Source organism: Bubalus bubalis, chromosome 1 (assembly GCF_019923935.1).
Source record: "Bubalus bubalis isolate 160015118507 breed Murrah chromosome 1, NDDB_SH_1, whole genome shotgun sequence".
Lineage (NCBI taxonomy): Eukaryota > Metazoa > Chordata > Mammalia > Artiodactyla > Bovidae > Bubalus > Bubalus bubalis.
In genome coordinates, this window is record NC_059157.1 from 133,310,700 (window position 1) to 133,332,969 (window position 22,270).

Below are 22,270 nucleotides of genomic sequence, written 5' to 3' on the forward strand. Positions count from 1 at the left end.
ATATCTGATAGGGCAATAGGATTAGCTCTCTGACATTTTTCTTCATTTTTCACTTAGAATTTATTTTACCTGTTTTAGTCTCTTGTTCAAATTTCTGACATTTTGAAGAATTAGAATTATGTTAAATTCATAGGTGTGCTTGAGACAAACTGGTACTTATAACAGATGCAATGACACTCTCCTCATTGTGCCCATACTCTGTATTTCACTAGTTTTTAGGTTTCTTCACATGAGTTCATATATTTCTTATGAACATAGTTTAACTCTCTTCGGTATATTGTTAAAAATTATTTCTTTTATATTATTTTCTAAACAATTATTGCTACCATAAAGAAGAACCACTAATTTTAAACTATTTGTCTTAAATCTAGTTACTCTATATTCTTTTCTTATTAAGTCTAGTAATTTCTCAATTAGTTTTCCTACAAATGCAACTACATCATACTGAAAATGGGACTGTGTGGCTTCTTTTTTTTTTTTTTTTTGGCTTATTTAATTTTATTTTTAAACTTTACAATATTGTATTAGTTTTGCCAAACATCGAAATGCATCCGCCACAGGTATACCCATGCTCCCCATCCTGAACCCTCCTCCCTCCTCCCTCCCCATACCCTCCCTCTGGGTCATCCCAGTGCACCAGCCTCAAGCATCCAGTATGGCTTCTTTTTTAGTATTTACTCCTCTTGTTTCTATTTCAAGTCTCACTGTATTGGTCAGAAGTTCCAGAACAATGTTATATAATAATATAGTGATAATGGGTTTCCAAATTTTAAAAAATGTTTACTTCTCTAGTGTTTCACCATAAACCATTATTTCAGCTTTCAGTTTGATGTATTTTGTTAAAACTTCTCTTTGTTCCTGCTTTTTAAAGAAACAAAAGGAAATTATTACTTTCTTTTCCATATTTATTGATATGATCTTTACTTCCCTTATTGGATTTATTGATCTATGAATTATAAAATTTCATATTAAGCCACCTCTTCATTTTTAGAATAATTTCTATTTGGTAATCATAAAATAGACTTAATATATTGTTGACTTATTTTCCCTCCTATTTTATTTACAGTTGCTATTTCATTTGAGTTCTACATCCTTGGGGCTTCCCTGGTGGCTCAGATGGTAAAATGTCTGCCTGCAATGCAGGAGTCCCGGGTTTGATCCCTGGGTCAGGAAGATCCCCTGGAGAAGGAAATGGAAACCTACTTGAATGGAGGAGCCTGGTAGGCAACAGTCTATGGGATTGCAAAGAGCCGGACATGACTGAGCTACTTCTACATCCTTAAAGTTTGTTTGCATAAGCTCACTTCTGGAACATTGTGTGTGTGTGTGTGTTAGTTGCTTAGTCGCAGCCCGCCAGGCCCCTCCGTCCATGGGATTCTCCAGGCAAGAACACTGGAGTGGGTTGCCATTTCCTTCTCCGTCTGGAACATAGTACTACCCTGAAAATATCTCTTCAGTCACTAGCCACACAGCATCAACTTTTCAGGCTTATGAAACGTTAGTGGCTTATTCAATGTCATGCAGTTAGCAGGCAGGTTAGATATTCTGGTTCTGATCTAGCATTACAAGCAAATGTCCTATTTCACTATATCAAGCCTTTCCTCCCCTGCCAATGTAAGAAAGAGATCATGTCTTCATGGCCCAGGAGACATGTCTTCTGGACCAGCTAAAAAAGAATAATATCTGGCAGCTCAGCTCTTTCAAGGGACTGAGGGGAAGTTCTTCTTCCCTTCACAAACCAGATGGGAATTCAAGAAGGGGTTGTACAAGGGGAATAAATATTACATAAGGAGGTAAGAATAACACATAGATTTGTCACCTTATTTATATTTTCTATCCTCTGGTCTTTCCATTTTTCTAGGTGAAAGAGCAGAAACCCATTTAGGTTTTCATAAAATAAATTCTGTCTAGTATGGTTATACTTCCTTCAGCAAATTCATATGCATGTAAAAGAACAGATGGGAGAAAGGAAAGAAACATAAATAACAGTAAGTCTAGTGGTCATATTAGGACCAGATGTTGTGAGACAGTTGTAATTTCTAATATTCTATTTTCTTATTGTTCTAATATGATTTAAGACTAATCCATCTGGGGGATAAAGCAGATTTTTCAAAAGTGCCTTCAAAATCTGGGCTGAGAAAATGTGATCACCATATGTATATTTTTATTTAAAAAAACATAAGTTGCTGAATGATTAAACATTTTTTCCCCATTTATTCAATAAACCTTGTGCTTGGTAACATGCTAGGTCCTGGGTGTATAGCAGCAAACATCACATACATAGTCTGTGGATTTAGAGTCAACACTTTCCTGAAAAAAAGTCTCTTAAATCCCCCATAAATTACAACGTATGTTTTTTGTATACCACCTTGTACAAAAATATGTTTTGTGTAAAGATAATAATATATTAATATATACATCAATTTAGAACACAAAATTATATACAAAATATATAAAATATATCTAGTATTTAAAATGGTGTGGATTTCCACATGTCCATGCATGTACCAGAGAGATGAAAATTTATTGTGGTCATGTCTACAGGCCACCTTAGAAATCAACACAATTGCTCAGCAAGTCTAAAACAAAAGTTTCTCTTTCAACACTGGAACATGTTGCTGTTTCTTTAGTTCTGCACTAGAGAACTGGTATTAGAGGCTATACTGCATGAACATCACACATGTCTGAATAACAGAATCACACTCAACACAGTGAGTCCATACCTACACACTGAAACCAGTTTGAGGTAACAGCAAATTCACATCTTTAATTTCATGTCTACTTTAAGCAGAAGCTCAGTAGTGGAATGTGACTGCAATATTTAAATGATTGCTTTCATCATGCTTTTACTTTTGGCTTAGTATTAATATGTATAGCTGAATTCTTGTAAATTGAACGTGATGCAACTCCACTGTACTGATTAGATGTGGAACTTCAGTTTCCTAACCTGTGAAATGAAGAGAGGATGTGTATTGAAGTGCTACTGTGAAGATTAAGGGAGTAACATGCATAAAGTCCGTAACATTGCCCTTTCCCGGATTCATGATATTAAAGTTTGCTGCTGCTGGGTTTGAGGTAACTAAAAAAATTTACATATTAATAGGTACATTTAGAAAATAAAAGAAATTTTCTCCCACAGACTGTCAATTAATTCTTTGTCAGTACAAGGGCAGTCCACTGCCATTTAAAAAAAAAACAACTCTTCATTATGCATATCATTTCCTCCCCTCCCCAGAGACACAAAATTCTATACAGTTTTACATGCATAAAAAATGCTTGGGAGTATGCTAACAATTCTTTAAGAGCAAATAATAATGGAAAATGTTGAACAATTATGCCAAAAATGATAGACACTTTCTTAAGCAATCTCCATATAAATTAATTACAATAATATATGAAGTTTTTTAAAGTGTGCAGGTTTTACTGCTATTATTTTCCTGTTATATGATAGACCGACTATGGGATCATCAACTTGAGAAAAATAAATTACATTGTATGACCATCAAGAGCAGTCTAGTTAAAACTGTTAAAAGCTAAAAGAGGTAAGAAAACAAATTCACACAGAGTTAAGTTACCAAAAACATAAATACTAACTGTCTCATTTATATACGGTGCCAACCATGGTACTGAAACCAGGTAGGTGATGCCACATAAACTTCCATCCATGATGCCAGGTAACTAGTTACCTTAGTGATTAAGGCAAAGACTTAAGAGATAAACTGATGAAAATATTCAGAACACATGACCACTATCCTTATTTTCATGTAAATGACTTGTAAGGTTTACACAATGTCCAGTCAGTGTAAACTAGGTAACGAACAGAATGATTCACAAGAGTTAAATCTGTATTCATTAAGACTTCACAGGAAGTATAATGGAGAAGCTTTAAAACACAACATGAGAATTCTACAAAAGCCATGCAACACAACAGCTATGTGACAATATGACACAATCACCATCTAGTGCATGAAGAAAGACAGGGAAAGGAAATACCCAGTAGCATGTAACAATTACTGCTTCAATTTGTTGTTTATTTGTTAAGTCGTGTCCAACTGTTTGCGACCCCATGGACTGTAGCCCCCCAGACTCTGCTGTCCATGGAATTTCCCAGGCAAAAACACTGGAGTGGGTTGCCATTTTCTTCCCCAGGGGATCTTCCTGACCCAGAGATCAAATCCACGTCTCCTGCACTGGCAGGCAAATTATTTACCACTGAGACACCAGGGAAGCCCTGTGGTAGAGTGCTATTAAGATAGTTGCTGGGGGGGCAAACGAAAGTCCAGAACCAGTGGCTTCAGAGGAATTCTATCAATTATATAAAGAAGAGCTAATATCCTTACTTCTCAAACTATTCCAAAAAAACTGAAGAGGAGTAACACTCTCAAATTCATTCTATGAGGCCACCATTACCCTGAAACCAAAATCAAACTAATAATACTGCGAAAAAAGAAAATTACAGGTCAATATCTCTGATGAATATATATGCAAAAATCCTTGACAAAATATTAGCAACAGAATTTACAAATATATCAAAAGGATCATATACCATGATCCAGTGCGTTTTATTCAAGGGATGCAAGGATAATTAATATCTGCAGATCAGTGTGATATCCCACATTAACGAAAGGATAAAACCACATGATCATTTCAATAGATGGAGAAAAAGCATCTGACAAAATCTGGCATCCATTCACGATAAAAACTCTCAGCAAAGTTGGTATAGTGGGAGCATATCTCAACATAATAAAGGGCATCTACGACAAACCCAGGGCTTCCCAGGTGGTTCAGTTGTAAAGGATCCACCTGCCAAGCAGGAGACATGGGTTTGATCCCTGGTTTGGGAAGATCCCATGGAGAAGGAAATGCCAACCCACTCCAGTATTCTTGCCTGGCAGGATATAGTCCATGAGATCGCAAAGGACTGGACATGACTTACTGACAAAACAGCAGCAGCAGCATGATCAACCCACAGCTAATATCATACTCAATGCTGAAAAGCTTTGTTTGAGCTTTTCCTCTAAAACCAGGAACAAGACAAGGATGCCCACTCTTGCCACTTCTATTTAACACAGTACTGGAAGTCCTAGCCACAGAAATCAGGCAAGAGAAAGAACTAGAAGCAAGGAAAGAAGTAAAACTCACTATTTGTAGATGCCACTGCTGCTGCTAAGTCGCTTCAGTCGTGTCCGACTCTGTATGACCCCATAGACGGCAGCCCACCAGGCTCCGCCGTCCCTGGGCTTCTCCAGGCAAGAACACTGGAATGGGCTGCCATTTCCTTCTTTAGTGCATGAAAATGAAAAGTGAAAGTGAAGTCACTCAGTCATGTCTGACTCCTAGCGACCATATGGACTGCAGCCTACCAGGCTCCTCCGCCCATGGGATTTTCCAGGCAAGAGTACTGGAGTGGGGTGCCATTGCCTTCTCCAATTTGTAGACGATACGATACTATATATAGAAAACTCTAAAGTTTCTACACAAAAATTATTAGAACATGAATTCAGTAAAGCTGCAGGATACAAGATTAGTTTATATGAGTCGGTTGCTTTTTTAATACACTAAGCAAGAGAGTTCCAGAAAAACATCTATTTCTGCTTTATTGACTATGCCAAAGCCTTTGACTGTGTGGATCACAATAAACTGTGGAAAATTCTGAAAGAGATGGGAATACCAGACCACCTGACCTGCCTCTTGAGAAACCTGTATGCAGGTCAGGAAGCAACAGTTAGAACTGGACATGGAACAACAGACTGGTTCCAAATTGGGAAAGGAGTACGTCAAGGCTGTATATTGTCAGCCTGCTTATTTAACTTACATGCAGAGTACATCATGAGAAACGCTGGACTGGAAGAAACACAAGCTGGAATCAAGATTGCCGGGAGAAATATCAATAACCTCAGATCTGCAGATGACACCACCCTTATGGCAGAAAGTGAAGAGGAACTCAAAAGCCTCCTGATGAAAGTGAAAGTGGAGAGTGAAAAAGTTGGCTTAAAGCTCCACATTCAGAAAATGAAGATCATGGCATCTGGTCCCATCACTTCATGGGAAATAGATGGGGAAACAGTGGAAACAGTGTCAGACTTTATTTTTTGGGGGCTCCAAAATCACTGCAGATGGTGATTGCAGCCATGAAATTAAAAGACGCTTACTCCTTGGAAGGAAAGTTATGACCAACCTAGATAGCATATTGAAAAGCAGAGACATTACTTTGCCAACAAAGGTTCATCTAGTCAAGGCTATGGTTTTTCCTGTGGTCATGTATGGATGTGAGAGTTGGACCGTGAAGAAGGCTGAGCGCCGAAGAATTGGTGCTTTTGAACTGTGGTGTTGGAGAAGACTCTTGAGAGTCCCTTGGACTGCAAGGAGATCCAACCAGTCCATTCTGAAGGAGATCAGCCCTGGGTGTTCTTTGAAAGGAATGATGCTAAAGCTGAAACTCCAGTCCTTTGGCCACCTCATGTAAAGAATTGACTCATTGGAAAAGACTCTGATGCTGGGAGGGATTGGCGGCAGGAGGAGAAGGGGACGACAGAGGATGAGATGGCTGGATGGCATCACTGACTCAATGGACATGAGTCTGAGTGAACTCCGGGAGTTGGTGATGGACAGGGAGGCCTGGTGTGCTGCAATTCATGGGGTCGCAAAGAGTTGGACACAACTGAGCGACTGAACTGAACTGAACTGAATAATGAGCTACTGTAAAGTAAGAAAACAACCCCATTTAAAATTACGTCAAAAAGAATAAATTATCAAGGAATATACTTAACCAAGGAGATGAAGGACCTATATTCCGAAAACTATAAAACACTGGTGAAGGATATTGAAGATAATGCAATTCCTGTCGAAATATCCAAGACATCTACAGAACTAGAACAAACAATCTTAAAATTTATATTGAACCACAAAAGATCCCAAATAACCAATACCATTTTGAGAAAAAAGAACAGAGCTGAAGTTATTAAGATTACACTACAAAGTTACAGTTATCAAATCATCAAGGTATTGGCACAAAAACAGACAGGTTCATGGAAGAAAATAAAGAGCCCAGAAATAAATTCATGCACCTATGGTTAATTAATCTACAACAAAGGAGACAAGAATATAGAACAGAGAAAAGACAGTCTCTTCAATAAGTGGTGCTGGGAAAAATGAACAGCAAAAGAATGAAATTAGAACATTTTCTCACACCATAAGCAAAAATAAACTTAAGATGAATTAAAGACCTAACTGTAAGACTGGAAAACATAAAACTCCTAGAAGAACACATAGGAAGAACAATCTCTGACATAAATTGTAACAGCGTTTTCCAGATCTGTCTCCTAAAGTCAAAGAAAAGAAAAGCAAAAGTGAAACCTAATTAAGCTTAAAAGCTTTTGCATAGCAGAGCAAACCATCAACAAAACAAAAAGACAACCTAAAGAATAGGAGAAAATATCTGCAAATGATATGACCGATAAGGGGTAACATCCAAAACATATAAAGAGCTCACATAACCCAACACCAAAAAATAAAAACAAACAAACAAACCCAAATGAGAAGTGTGCAGAAGACCTGAACAGACAATTTCCCAAAGACGACACACAGACGGCCACCAGGCACACAGAAAGACGTTCAAGCTTGTTAATCGTTAGAGAGATGCAAATTAAAACCACAACTGAGATACTACCTCACACCTGTGAGGAATGGCTATCATCAAAACACCACAAATAACAAATGTTTGTGCAAATGTGGAATAAAGGGAACCTTTGTACACTGTTGGTGGGACTGTTAATTGGTGTGGCCACTGTGGAAAACAGTATGGAGGTTCCTCAAAAAACTAAAAATAGAATTGTTATGTGATCCAGCAATTCCTTTTCTCCTGGGTATAATATCCAAAGAAAACAAAACTATAATTCAAAAATATACATGTACCCTAATGTTCATGACTATTGCATGCTTAGTCACTCAGTCACGTCTGACTCTTTGGGACCCTTTGGACTGTAGCCTGCCAGTATCCTCTGTCCATGGGACTTTTCAGGCAAGAATACTGGAGTGTATTGCCATTTTCCTCCTCCAGGAGATCTTCCCAACTCAGGGACTGAACCCACATCTCCTGTGTCTCCTGCATTGCAGGCGGATTCTTTACCAGCTGAGCCATCAGGGTCATACCAACATTATTTATAACTGCCAAGAGATGGAAGCAACTTAAGTGTCCACCAACAGATGAAAACGGATGAAGATGTGGTATGTATGCCTACAATGGAATATTACTCAGCCATAGAAAGAATGAAATTTTGCTATCTGCAACAACATGGATGAACCTCAAGAGTATTATGCTTGGTGAAATAAGTCATCAAGAGTAAGAAATATTCTATGTTATCACTTACACATGGAATCTAAAAAATAAACGCCAGAATATAACAGAACAGAAACAGACTCACAAATATTGAGAACTAGCGGCTTGCAGTGTGGAGGAAGGAAGTGGAGGAGAAATATAGGAGTAGGAAGTCAAGAGCTACAAATTAATAAATATAAAATAAACAGGCTATAAGGACATACTGTTCAGCATATGAAGATAGCCAATATTTTATAAAAACTTTTAATGGGGTATAATCTAGAAAAACATTGAATTTCTATGTTGTTCACCTGAAACTAATTTAATATTGTATATCAGTCATACTTCAATAAAAAAAAGAAAAAAGCTATCTGTTGGGGATTCTGAGATTCTAAGAATGGACAGGGAAAATTAATCCATAGGAAGCTGAGATTAGATGTGAAAAATGTACGTCCATTTACTTAATTCCTTTCTGTCTACAAATCCCTCATTCCCATCACGCTAAATCTCTATATGCTAACTTCTCTTAGGTATGAAACTGAATTCAAATTCTCAGAGTGAGTATGAAACTTTAAAAAACGGTAGTAGAAAAAAAAGCAAGCAGTAATGTCAAGAAGTTTGTTAGCTGCTGCTGCGGCTGCTGCTAAGTTGCTTCAGTCGTGTCTGACTCTGTGCGACCCCATAGATGGCAGCCCACCAGCCTCCCCCATCCCTGGGATTTTCTAGGCAAGAACACTGGAGTGGGTTGCCATTTCCTTCTCCAATGCATGAAAGTGAAAGTGAAGTCGCTCAGTAGTGTCCGACTCTTGGACTACCCCATGGACTGCAGCCCACCAGGTTCCTCTGTCCATGGGATTTTCCAGGCAAGAGTACTGGAGTGCGGTGCCATTGCCCTCTCTGGACGTTTGTTAGAGAGGAACCTTATCATTCATTCTTCAGAGATAGATTCCATTAGTAAATTCTCAAAATGGCCAGGATTCAATTCACTACAAAATGTTAAAACTCCAAAATGAACCAATGAGCATGACATGGTTAGTGCTCTCAAGTAGTATACAGATATTTGCTGAGTGCTTACTATGTACTCGGAGAAGGCAATGGCAACCCACTCCAGTACTCTTGCCTAGAAAACCCCATGGATGGAGGAACCTGGTAGGCTGATAGTAGGCATTGTTCTAAATGCCTTCATGTATTTGGCATTTAACCTTCATTATAGTATTATGATGTAGGTACTGTTATTATCCCTCTTCTACAAACAAGGAATTATGTATTAACCCAGAGAGGCCCGGCATGCTGCAGTCCATGAAGTTGCAAAGAGTCAGACACAACTTGGTGAATGAACAAGACACTATTTAACCTAGACAGGTAAATAATTTTGCTATTACAAAACTAGTAATTTTGATAGTCTGGTTTCAGAGCACATGCTCTTAGCCATTGTGACATGTATTTAGGAAAAGAAAAATTAAACAAGCCTACACACACTGACCATATTTTATGGATTTTCTAAGACTGTTCTGACTTTAAATATTCTGTACAGTTGTTAAGACTACTTGACCCCATTGTGACTGGGGAAAAATATTATCTGCAAGAGGAATGTACTCAACAGATTTATGTATCTGATATTTAAACTTAACAAAACACCATCACACGACCCATTTAGCTGTGCTTTAGTCACTGCACATCAGTTGATCATTTAGCTGTATATAAGTAGTGTCTGTGAACAACACAAGGCTTTAGGCTCTCATTGCATAGAAACAGTCAAAATTATTCACAGTGATTTTGAGTAAATCTTAAGTCCTACAATATCACTAAGAAAGTTGAAAGTTGGTCCCTTATACTGAAGAGAAAACAAACTACCAGTCTCTGAACCATAACATTACTAATATTATAGACTGCTTTGAATTTTACTACCACTGTTAATTGTCAAGTACAGAAACTGCTTTGATAAAGTCATGTCCAACTTTTACAATTGGTATATAGAAAAAGAATACAAATATCACTTTCATAAAATACTTTAAGATGCTGCCTATCAAGGTATCAATTGCAAAAAAAAAAAAAGAAGCCACTAGATTTTAAGGAAATCTTCATATGGAAAATAAAATGATGTTACTATTAATCTTCGCAATAAGTATAAAATGACAATGTGAAAATATAATTTTTCCTTTCTTTGCTGTCATACGTAGTTTGACTTCATACTGACTTTACAATAGTGCCTAATTTCAATCTTTTTCCCAATAATTTTTACCTTTAATGCTGATTTACTTTTGATGACATGTTCCATAAATCTATATTCCAAAATAGTAGGTTATTTGGCAGAAAACTCGAAGGATTTTGTACCTGTCAAGAGGTTAACCTCCTAAGGAAAAAACCCAACACACACACAATTCACTTGCTTTCAGGCTAAAGGCAATCAATTGTTTCAAAATGCAATAGTACTTTCACGTCTAGACCTGCAGTAAGTCCATCAGAAAAGCACTTGGAAAAGCATGATCTGTCAAAGAAGAACAACAGAAATCTGCTTAGCTTGCTGAAAAAGGAAATACATAATCAAAATAATTCTACATAATATCTCGTTACCTGAACGGTTTGCTGGTTAAAACCTATTCAAAAGTTGGAAGTGAGTGATTTGAACATTTATAGAAACAACAAATCAATAGCATACACATCAGGAAACACCACTGTTTCCTGATTAAGGACAATTAGTTTTGTCATCTTTTCATATATTTTTACGCACAACAGAGGACAGACACATCTAGAAAAAAGAGCCTTACTATGCCTCTAGAATTATGTTTCTAAGATTAGAATGTATTTTCTGAAAACCAACTAGTGGGATGGGTTACCAAAGGAAATTATGGGACATATTTTCCTAGAAGTCTTTAACTAAAGTAAGGAAGATTGCCAATGGCTATTAAGGGTGCTGAGACAGGTTTGCGAGCCTTCAAAACCCTGGCAACTGGAGTGCAACGGATGATCTACTCTCAATGTCTGTCAGAAACTTAACTGCTCTCAGTGCCAGCAACCAAAAAGGGCACGCCTGCTGTAAGTTTGATCCTCCCAAGTCCCTGACAGTTTTGGAGAGAAAGCAAAAAATCTTTCCAGTCCATTCTTTTCTGATGGCAGTTTTTTCCTGTCAGAATTTCACAGAAGGGCCTTCAAATACGTGCAAATTTGTAAACAAGTAGATAAAAGAGATTTTCTCTTCTGAAGATAATAATAAACTGAGATAGGCCATCTTCCCTCTAGGGAATGGCTTACTTACTCTTCTCTGAAATAAAAAATAGGCTTTAAAATGCTAGGAATCAAACAAGTGCTAAGAGGTCAAGATCTAAGGCCAAAGAGCTAGATAGAACCTAGATTCTCAGACTCCTGATTCAGCGTTCTTCTAGGAAATAGCTATTCCTAACCTATCAATCTTTGTTAAACATGTCTACAAACATCAATAGAAATATGCAACTAGTTTACTTATAGAAAAATATCTCCTATAATTTGAATCTCTACACAGTAAATGATCAACTAAGACTGACACACAGCAATTTATTAATTTTCAGATAGTTTAAAGTATACAGCTACTAACTGATAGATAAGTGTTTTGATCCCCAATTATGATTCCACTGCAAAAATATCACTTACTGATCACCTACTTTTGGGTAATGGCAAGCCACTCCAGTACTCTTGCCTAGAAAATCCCATGGACGATGAGCCTGATAGGCTGCAGTCCATGGGGTTGCCAGGAGTCAGACATGACTGAGCGACTTCACTTTCACTTTTCTCTTTCACACTTTGGAGAAGGCAATGGCACCCCACTCCAGTATTCTTGCCTGGAGAATCCCATGGATGGAGGAGCCTGGTAGGCTGCAGTTCATGGGGTCACTAAGAGTTGGACACAACTGAGCTACTTCACTTTCACTTTTCACTTTCATGCATTGGGAGAAGGAAATGGCAACCTACTCCAGTGTTCTTGCCTGGAGAATCCCAGGGACGGGGGAGCCTGGTGGGCTGCCGTCTAAGGGGTGGCAGAGAGTCGGACATGACTGAAGCAACTTAGCAGCAGCAACTTTTGGGTACTATGCTAGGTGCTAAGGATACAAGAATGAACACAGTCTCCTCCTGTTAAAAAAAATTTTATGCTTAAAATTATCCTCATAATATTGCTTTAAATCTCTATAATGCTTTATAAGATGCATCTCTCTACAGAATTTTACTAACCCCTGGTGAGTTTGGCAAGAGAATATCATCAGAACAGAATGTTTCTATCCTAATGCAGCTATTTTTACATCACAACACTGACTTCCTTGGTTTCCACTACACAAATATTTAAAATCTGAAGTGTACCAGATAAAGTGTACCAGATAAGCATGGTCTGTAAGAATACTTAACTTCTACCTTTTTTAAAATCCCACACTTATTTCAAATGGTAATGCTGGCCCTAACACAGCGATTCCTTTGTAACAATTCCAATTAATATTAATACTAAAAGATACTAAAACTTAACCTCTTATAAATGACTGTAATTTAGATAAACTATCAAGCTAACTAGCAAAATGATATGTCAGACCAAACGCTGAAGTGTGTTATTCCTGTAACTAGGTATAAATTTAAAATAATTAGTATGTATATATTTTCTTTTAAATAATTGTATAGAACTTGGATTACTTAAATTATCTCATTAATTATATGAGTTACTATAAAGTAGCATATTAAAGAGCGGCAAAGATGTGATATGGTCTGCCTCCTTTCCCCTATAGACAAATACAAAGTAGCAGTTTGGGATTGGAATTTGGTCTTTCAGCCATCCAAACCAAAGCATTATAATCCATTCTAAAAACAGTTTCACTGTAAGAAACATTAAACTTGAAGAAAAAGCTCTAAGCCACCACTTCTATTATAAACTTAGAAACTTTTTATTATTTTGACATTAAACTCCTCAAACTGTATAGTTGAGGACAGGGAGAGAGAACACATAAAAATTTGTTAACCAGTATCAACTGATTCATATTAATAAAGGATTAAATACAAATAACGTACGTGGCTATAAAACATTATCAGTTTATCTAAGGCTGAATAACCTTTCTGAACAATGGAAACCACAAGCCTTTAAGTCGAATCCTTAGACTTCACTGTGTGTTGCCTCATGCTTCTTTTTTACACCCTTAGGACTTCAGTTTCTCCTAACCACTATTTTTAATTTTTATTACAGTATCTTTTCTTAAAAGATAATTAATAAAGTTCACTTTAAACATAAGCTTAAGGGACTTCCCCGGTGGTCCAGTGATTAAGATTCTGTGCTTCCACTGCAGGGGGTGTGGGTTTGATCCCTGATTGGGGTACTGAGATCCCACATGCCCTGCGGTGTGGCCAAAAAAAAAAAAAATATATATATATATATATAAATGATACGCTAATGTCATTAAAAAATTAAAAACAAAACAAAGACATAAACTTAAGGGAAAACTCAGACAAGTCAATTTGATTTATACAAAAATAAGATTGGCATCAAGAAACTTCAGCAGAGATATTGTTACACTGTGTCACCAAATAAATAAAGGTTACCAAATAAATAAAGGTTAAAATAAACACATAAAATTAAGATACAATGCTCCCAGAGAAAAATATCAATAACTTCAGTTTGCTAACTGATACCTGTAACTGCTAATCTGATGTCGAGAACAATCTTCTGCAATTGGTCCTGACCAGAGGTAAACTTCCTATATCTCCTGGAAATTACTAAATAAAATTACTACTTACTAAATAATTTTTACTAAAATTTACTAAATAAAAAAACTCCCTGAATTTTAAGGTCTGGCAAACAGAGACTTCACCAAAATCTGAGTCTTTTTTGTAAATTATCCTTAGTTTTAATCTGTTCCATTTTTTTGGAATGGCCAAGTCTGATTTTACTGATCTTTGGCGATGGTATAAGGTCATCAGTTCAGATTCTCCCTTCCTCCATATTATGTATTATGATATATAAATAGCTTGATACTTGCTATCCTGTCATGGTGGCTTAGTCACTAAGTCATGTCCGACTCTTGGGACCCATGGACTGTAGCCCACCAGGCTCCTCTGTCCATGGGATTTTTCCAGGCAAGAATACTGGAGTGGTTTATCATTTCCTTCTCCAGGGGATCTTCCCCACCCAGGGATCAAACCTGGGTCTCCTGAACTACAGGGAGATTCTTTGCTGACTGAGCTACCAGGGACACCCCTGTCATGGTTCAAACTTCAAGGCATAATTACTTCCCAGGCTGGTTAACTAACACCTGGGTGTTTGACAGTGGAATAAGGTTCTAAGAAAATGAAACTAAAAGCCACGTGGTTCTTGGTCCCTAGTCACACCTGTAAAGTTAGCAGTCAGCAAAGTGGAAAACAGGATATATTACATAAACTATCTTTTTTCTTATCTTAGATAAGTCCACTCATGAGATCTAACACTTTCAAAGGGGAAAGGAAATGAACATGTATTAGGCATCTGATCCTGGCCAAAACTTTCCAGGATCTACACTCATTTAATTCAACAAAAACAAAAACAATAACAACTCTGTTGAGTAGTAATTACTCTCATTATACATATTAAGAAATCTGTCCAAAGTAATTCTGCCAGTAAGCATAGAAGCCAGGGTTTGAACCAAGGAGGTTCTGCTGCTGCTGCTGCTAAGTCGCGTCAGTCGTGTCCGACTCTGTGCGACCCCATAGACGGCAGCCCAGCAGGAGGTGCAGATTTTCCAAAGTCAGTATTTTTAGTACTCACAGGTTTTTAAGGCTAAAGCACTGAGCAGTACCATGTAGAGCATTCAGTACAATTTCTCTATTACAGGTGAGGAAACTGAGGCCCCAAAAGATTGAGACTTGCCCAAGGACACACTCTTGTGGTGAGGTTAGGATCTGAATTCTCATCTCCTGATTTCTAGTACAGTTCTGTGTTTAATTATTTGTGTGGAGGGGTGTGTGTGTGTGGGGGGGAGTTTGAGTGTCACTCTTGATATAATTTATATGTTCTTTAGAACATCCCAAATGTCTCCAATTAAAATACATGTGTGTGGCAGGTTAGGGGTGTATATTTTTAGTGAACAAATATAGTATAAAAACTCAATAGGCATTTGTAAATTATTGTTGTAAAGAAGTCTGTTGTGAATATATTTATTCAGTGAATAACTCTATTATGTACTGGCTACTGTGCTTGACAATGAGAACATAACTGTGTAAGATAAAACCCCTAGCGTTCTCATGAAATTTATATCTTGGTGGAAGATACAGACAAATAAATTGGCAATTGCCAATGCACTGAGTCAATGCTCTGACAGTAGGAGCACAAGATGTTATGGGAACAGGAAGCAAGGGCACCTGACCCAGACTAGACTTTTCAAAGGAATTGATATGAAAAATGAGGAGTCAGCCAGTTAAACAAGGGGTATGGAGTGTGCAAATGTCTCATGAAAAGCAAATAGCACTGGCACGTGAAGCAGGAAAAGGCCAAGGGAGCTGTAGGAAGAAAAAGGAGAGATGAAATTAGAAGAAAAGAAACAAATCATACAGGTCTTAGAAAGCAAGGGCTTTACAATCGTGTCTATTAGAATTACCTGGGGAACTTAAACAGATGTCTGGGCTCCATCTCAGACCAATTAAACCAGAATCTCCAGGAAGGAGACCCTGGCACTGATATTTTTAAAAAGCTAACTAGATGATTCTAATATGTGGCCAGGATCAAAAACCACTGTTTAAGCTATAGGGGGAATTAAACACATCCATTTATTACTACAAATAAGGGAAAAGGTGATCTATGGGCTCTAGTTTCTTTATAAAAAAGCAGGCTGAAAAAAAAAAAGCAGGCTGGAGCAAGTTAGAGGTAGCATAATAAAACGAAAGGAGTCACAAAGCATTCATTTTGTCAATGAGTCTGTCACCTGATACTTGTCTGACCTTAGATTAAAATGTCATTTCTCAGAGACAGCAATAATGCCTTCTCTACAGGATTGTTTTGTAGCTCAAGATAAACATACTTAAAAAAACAGCTCAATAACTATACTAATATAAACCTTGATTTTCTAAGATGCATGCTTCTAAACTTGCACAAATTTAAGGATCATAAATATTTTCAGAGATAAAATCTTTTATGATGCTTAAGAAACACATTTCATTTACAGAATCACCCCTCCTTTGAAATTCAAGATATTTAAATAATAAAATAGAGAAGTGATCCTTTTAATGCTATTTTTGTTGCTAAAGAGATCAAACAGGATTAAGTTAGCCCTTTTCAAATAAACAGATCAACAGAGCAAATGACTTTTAAATGGTAATAGTAAATGTTAAAAATTCTTAATTCAATAAAGGAAACAAGCGAACTCTTTTAGGAAATGTATGACCTATTTTACCATTTAAGTATTTTACTTGTAAATTTACTTTTTTTTTTTTTAAGGCAATACTTATTTGGGATGGAGAGGCTCTTATACTGACAGGAAGGAAACTCTGCTTTAAGATGAGGTTGTTCCCAGGCAAAGCCATTGATTGCTCTTTTACAGTCCTCCTTTCACATATATCTAGCCCATGAGAAGATACACTCTCGCAGTAATTCTTGGGTTTACAGCATTTGTATTTAGTGACATCTCCTTAATGTTACATCTAACTTACTAAAAATTGAGAAAAAAAACTTTAGACATATAAAAACACTGTTCTGCATTTATATGTGGTTCATTTTTAATTCTTGAACTAAACTGATTGGAATGTCTTTCAAACTTTATATTCATAAAATCAATGATAAAATATTAAGTTAATATTCATTCATTTTCTTTTTATTTCCCCCATGATGCTATGACTGTTAGCATGTGCTATCACTTCTTTCAATCATCTATTTCGTGATTTTAATAGGAAAACACTCTATTTTACAATGATGGAAAAACCTATAAGAAACTTTTGAAAAAACTTAGATGAAATTTAATTTTATCCAAAAAGGTGAGATGAGAAAACTCAGAAAACCAAACAAAATACCCCCCACCCTACCCACCCCCCCACAGGGCCCTCTTCAGATAATTCTGGCTGATGACACTGCAGAACAGTTAATCTGATAATTAAAATTTTCCAGAACATGTGATGTTTAGATAGAGATCTATGCTGTCAACCAGAATTCAATGATTCAGTCTTGAAAAATGTTAAAACTTGAATACAGACATATTAACAAATTCTTACACTACAGTTGCTTCTAGGATCCATTAATAAAGACGTGCTGTGATTTATACAAATTAAATTAGCAACGTGGTATCTTAAGTATTTTGTAGGTCTTTCCTTAACAACACGCAATCCAGTACATAAACAAATTTTGTACAGTGCAATGTAAGCAAATACCCAGAGAACCAGCTTCTGAGCAGGAAAACATGCGACCGGTATTGCCCACAGTGGTTCAAATGTGGCCATAGTAATTACCCGATGACTTGAGTTAACAGAAGTTTACCTACCCAAGTTTTCCAGGGGTTCTCCCAGGCCTCACAAACTACGATTCAAAACATCATCTAGCAAACCAATGTACTGCATATGCCCAAAGGCGCAGTGCTGGAATGAGGAAGCTTCACCAAACGAAATCACAACTCTACTTCATTAAAAAATACGAAGGCTGTTTTTCACAGAAGCCCCTCTTATTGCGCTCCCCTTACCCTTTATATAACTACGTAAACAGCTTCCCAATTACTGACATCCAAAACAGCTTTCGATTCCTAAGCCTGGTAACTAGCCATCATCACCACTATTCCTTTAGCATCCTAAAATAAACCCCTCAAGCCGCGATCAAAACACACTGGCTGAACGTCTGGTGTTTACACAGTCCAATTCTGGGCGCTACCCTACCTTTCCGAGCCACTTAGGAGCTATGAAGCAGGCATCACATACTAGACTTACTAAAGACACAAATCGCGAGACAATGTCTCAGGTCTATGAATGAAATATCCAATACGTTTATACGTTTGATTGTCTCAGTTAAAAGGAAAAAAACAACTTCGAGAGGAAGGGTGGGAGAGGAACTATGGGCTACGGGGATGTAGCCTTCCAAGCCCCAGCCGGGCGATTTAAACCCAGTATGAGGCAAACGCAGGGTCGCCGGGCTGGCGCGGTCGGAGTCCTCGGGCGTGACAGCCCCTCAGGAAGAGCTCACGGTTTGGCACCCGGGATCGCTCACGCCGCGGTGCTCGCGGGTCGGGTGGATGTGCAAGGGCGCGGGGGACCTAGCCATCGCGGCCGGGGCGGCGGCCCTGGGCGCACTTCCTCAGTCTCTAGCCGCCCCATCCCCAAAAATGGGAGAGGAAGGAAACGAAGAGCGAGGCGGCGGCCAGAGGGAGAAAAGAGGGAGCGGCGAGCCCTCGCCTCTGCATCTGGGTGAGGCCAGCGGCAGGCGGAGGAGAGCGGGGATCGCAGGCGAACTCTCCTGCGGGCCGAAGCTGGAAGAGACGACGGGCGGGCAGCCCCCGCCCAAGACGGCGGGCGCGCCCGAGAGTCCCCGGCACCCACCCGGCCCCATCCCGACCGCGCCCGCTCCCGGCCTGTCCGCGTTCTACTCACGCTCGGGGCTCCTCGAAGCTCCGCGGCTCTAACCGCATCGGGTCCCAGCCCCGCGGGCGGCGGCGGCGGCAGCGCCGAGGGAGAGGAGAGCGGGCGGCACAGCCCCCGCCTCCCGGCCCCTCTCCCCCGCCGCTCCGGAGCTGCCCGGCCGGGCCCGAGCCCTGCCTCGCCGGCGGCCCCAGCCCCAGCGGCCGCGGCGGCAGCAGCCCGAGACCTCAGCGGCCGCAGCGGCGGCACCGGAACTGCCGCTTTCTCCTTCTCGCTGCCTCTCCTAGCTAGCCCCCGCCACACGCCCCCGCCCCCGTCTCCTTTCTCTGTCACCCCTGTTTTTTTTTCCTTTTGTTTCCAGAATAAACTTTATTGGTCTCTTTTTCCGCTCACATCGTGTAAACAAACAACGAACTCTTCCCCACCCCCTCGACTCCCCCCTCCTCGGGTAGAGGAGGGTAAGAGCTGAGGAGGGGCCGAGCCTACTGTGCCCCGGAAGCAGAGGACCAAACGAGGGGAAGTGAAACTGCGGAGACCAGGAGGGGGAAGTGGGCAAATCGGGTAACAGTGTGCTAGTGCGCCTGCGCTTTGGTTTTGTGCCCGAAGTTTGAGTGGCTTTGTGGCTCATTTTCGTGCCGCGCTGGTATTTAACGCTGTCGTCTTTTGCAGTGGCGAGGCTGTTTTGCCATCTTGTGGAGGCATAGGTGTACGAACAGCAGGGATGCGTATCGGGAGCAAGCGGATCCATTCACTTTTACTCCTATAGAGGAAATGAGACTTACTCTCGTCTAGGGGCGAGGGAAGGGGACGTAGTGGCTAACCGCCTCTGTCAGTGGCTAACCAGAAATGGATATCGATACTAGAAAGAAGGCCTTTTACAAAACGTTGCTTCGCGTCCCTTTGCCAACGTAAGGTTAAGTTGTAGCCCATCCCGAAAGAGGAATGCGCTGCCATAGCCCTCTGCAATACTTTGACTCACTCAGGGAGACCTTTTGCAATGTCCTTTTTTCATATCTGAATCAGCTTGTAGGATTCCATTCTGACCATTCAGAACACGTGCTTTTCTCGCGTAGTGCCCACGGAGACTTTAAAAAAACCATTTTGGTTCCAGATTCGATGCAGGGTGGTGGTTTGATACTGCGTGCCATAGAAGCTTCTTTTTGCTGGAGAGTTATAGAATCTGTTACGTTTTGAGATCACTACTGATAAGGGTCAGGTTTTAGGCGTGTTTCTCCCCCTAGCGGCCTTTCATTGTATTAAAAAGACGTAGAAACAGTGATTAGCAGAAATCTGCAATTCAAGTCCTCAAACTCGGGCCCTCTCTTGCATTTTAAGTAGAGGACTTGAAAGTGACCCGCCCTGGAGATGTTACGGTCCAGCTTGTCATTCAGTGCAGAAAGCTGACCGATAACCAGTTTTGTTCAAACACCACACATGCTTACCAATCCTAAAAAAGAACCATTCCTTTATGTGGTCATAGTTTCGTTTGACTGTTTCTGTATTTCCTGTGCTTTCTGTCTTTTCTTAAGCTCTGGTTTTCATCTCATATTTCAGGGGTCTAAGTTTCTAAATATTTTTCTTGAACCAGTGTTTTTCAGCACTTTCAGAACACTGTGTTACTGAAGAGAAAGGAATTTAAACAAACAAAAAGCAATGATATTGAATTACTAGTCAAAGGAAACATTAAGGCAGCATTTCCCAAATTTGTGTTCCCAGGCCCAGAGTTTAGTGAGATTTTAATAGGTGGTCCTTAGTGGGGAAAAATTGCGGTAAATACATGTTTTTTTCTAAAATTTATTTTAATAGAAAGATGGTACATGCGTTATATGATTTTTGTTATGTGATAACCTGCCTTTTGGGCTTCCCTGATACCTCAGTTGGTAAAGAATCCACCTGCAATGCAGGAGACACTGGTTAGATTCCTTGGTCAGAAAAATCCACTGGAGAAGGGATAGGCTACCCACTCCAGTATTCTTGGGCTTCCCTGTTGCTCAGCTGGTAAAGAATCTACTTGCAATGTGGAAAACCTGGGTTCGATCCCTGGGTTGGGAAGATCCCCTGGAGACTGGAAAGGCTACCCTCTCCAGTATTCTGGCCCAGAGAATTCCACAGACTGTATAGTGCATGGGGTCACAAAGAGTCCGACAGGACTGAGTGACTTTCACTTTCTTCCGCTTTTCAATCTGCCTTTAAGAAATTACGTGTCACAACATGTGTCATGCTTCCCAGGTGGCGCTGGCGGTAAAGAACCTGCTTGCCAGTGCAGAAGACTTGAGACTCAGGTTCCATCCCTGGGTTGGGGAAATCCCCTGGAGGAAGGCATGGCAATCCAGTCCAGTATTCTTGCCTGAAGAATCACATGGACAAAGGAGCCTGGTGGATTGCAGTCCATGGCGTCGCAAAGAGTCGGACACAACTAAAGCAACTTAGAACGCATGCAGGTCACAACAGAAAATGTTATACCTGGTACTTGTGTGATTACGCAATGGTACAGGATTAACGTTTACTGCTGAAGTCACAATTGCTGTATTTGGTTTATATGGTGATCATTGATATGTTGTCTGCTTTATCTTGCTTCTGAAGGTGTCTGCACTGTTCTTCAGTGTTTATGTTAGGCCTCTATATGATGAAATGTGTTGCTTAAGGTCTTGAGACTGAAAGAAGAATGTTTTACAGGAATAATTGAAATTGTGATTCTCAGACTGTAAGACAAAAAAATGGAATACTTTAGAATTAAAGAGCTGTTTTCTAAAGTAAAGAGGTAGAATGTCCAAGGTGACACTGTTGTTCCATTCTAACACATTGGAGGTATTTAATAATAGTTACTTGCCTTTTGGTTTTTTTCCATTGAAAATAAAGATAACTGATACTCAAATGTGTATTGTGCACTGAAACATACTCGTAACAAACACTGAAATTACAGCTAAGCTTTGAAGTCATTTGGAAACAAGAGTCAACTTGATTATGAAGCAATATACTCTGGATTTATAAAATTGACAAGTCAAACAATAAAAATACACCAAAGGAAAACAAAAATGAACTACCATGTAGCACTTACTAGTTTGGTTATGATCAGAAAACATACTTTTAAGATTTCAGTTCTTTTCTATTTGTTAAGATTTATTTTGCTTGCGTATCCTGGTAAATGTCCTTTTGTTGCTTACTCGCTAAGTCGTGTCTGACTCTTGAAACTCCTTGGACTGCAGCACGTCAGGCTTCCGTCTTTAACTGTCTCTGGGAATTTGCTCAAATTCATGTCCATTGAGTCAGTGATACTATCCAGCGGTCTCATCCTCCATCACCCCCTTCTCCTCCTGCCCTCAATCTTTCCCAGCATCAGGGTCTTTTCCAATGAGGCAGTTCTTTGCATCAGGTTGCCAAAGTATTGGAGCTTCAGCTTCAGCATCTGTCCTTCCAATGAATATTAAG

The 22,270-nt window shown here is 39.3% G+C and overlaps 1 protein-coding gene across 4 annotated transcripts in view; it reads right to left on the minus strand.

Moving 5' to 3' along the window:
- Positions 1-19,342, minus strand: part of PIK3CA (phosphatidylinositol-4,5-bisphosphate 3-kinase catalytic subunit alpha) — an 88,902-nt gene extending 69,560 nt beyond the window's left edge. For all 4 annotated transcript variants that reach the window (XM_006054301.4, XM_044944501.2, XM_044944502.2 and 1 more), the window contains exon 1: positions 18,854-19,342. The gene's annotated coding sequence lies outside the window, so the exon portion shown is untranslated. The remainder of the gene's footprint in view (positions 1-18,853) is intronic.
- Between the last annotated feature and the right edge of the window lie 2,928 nt (positions 19,343-22,270).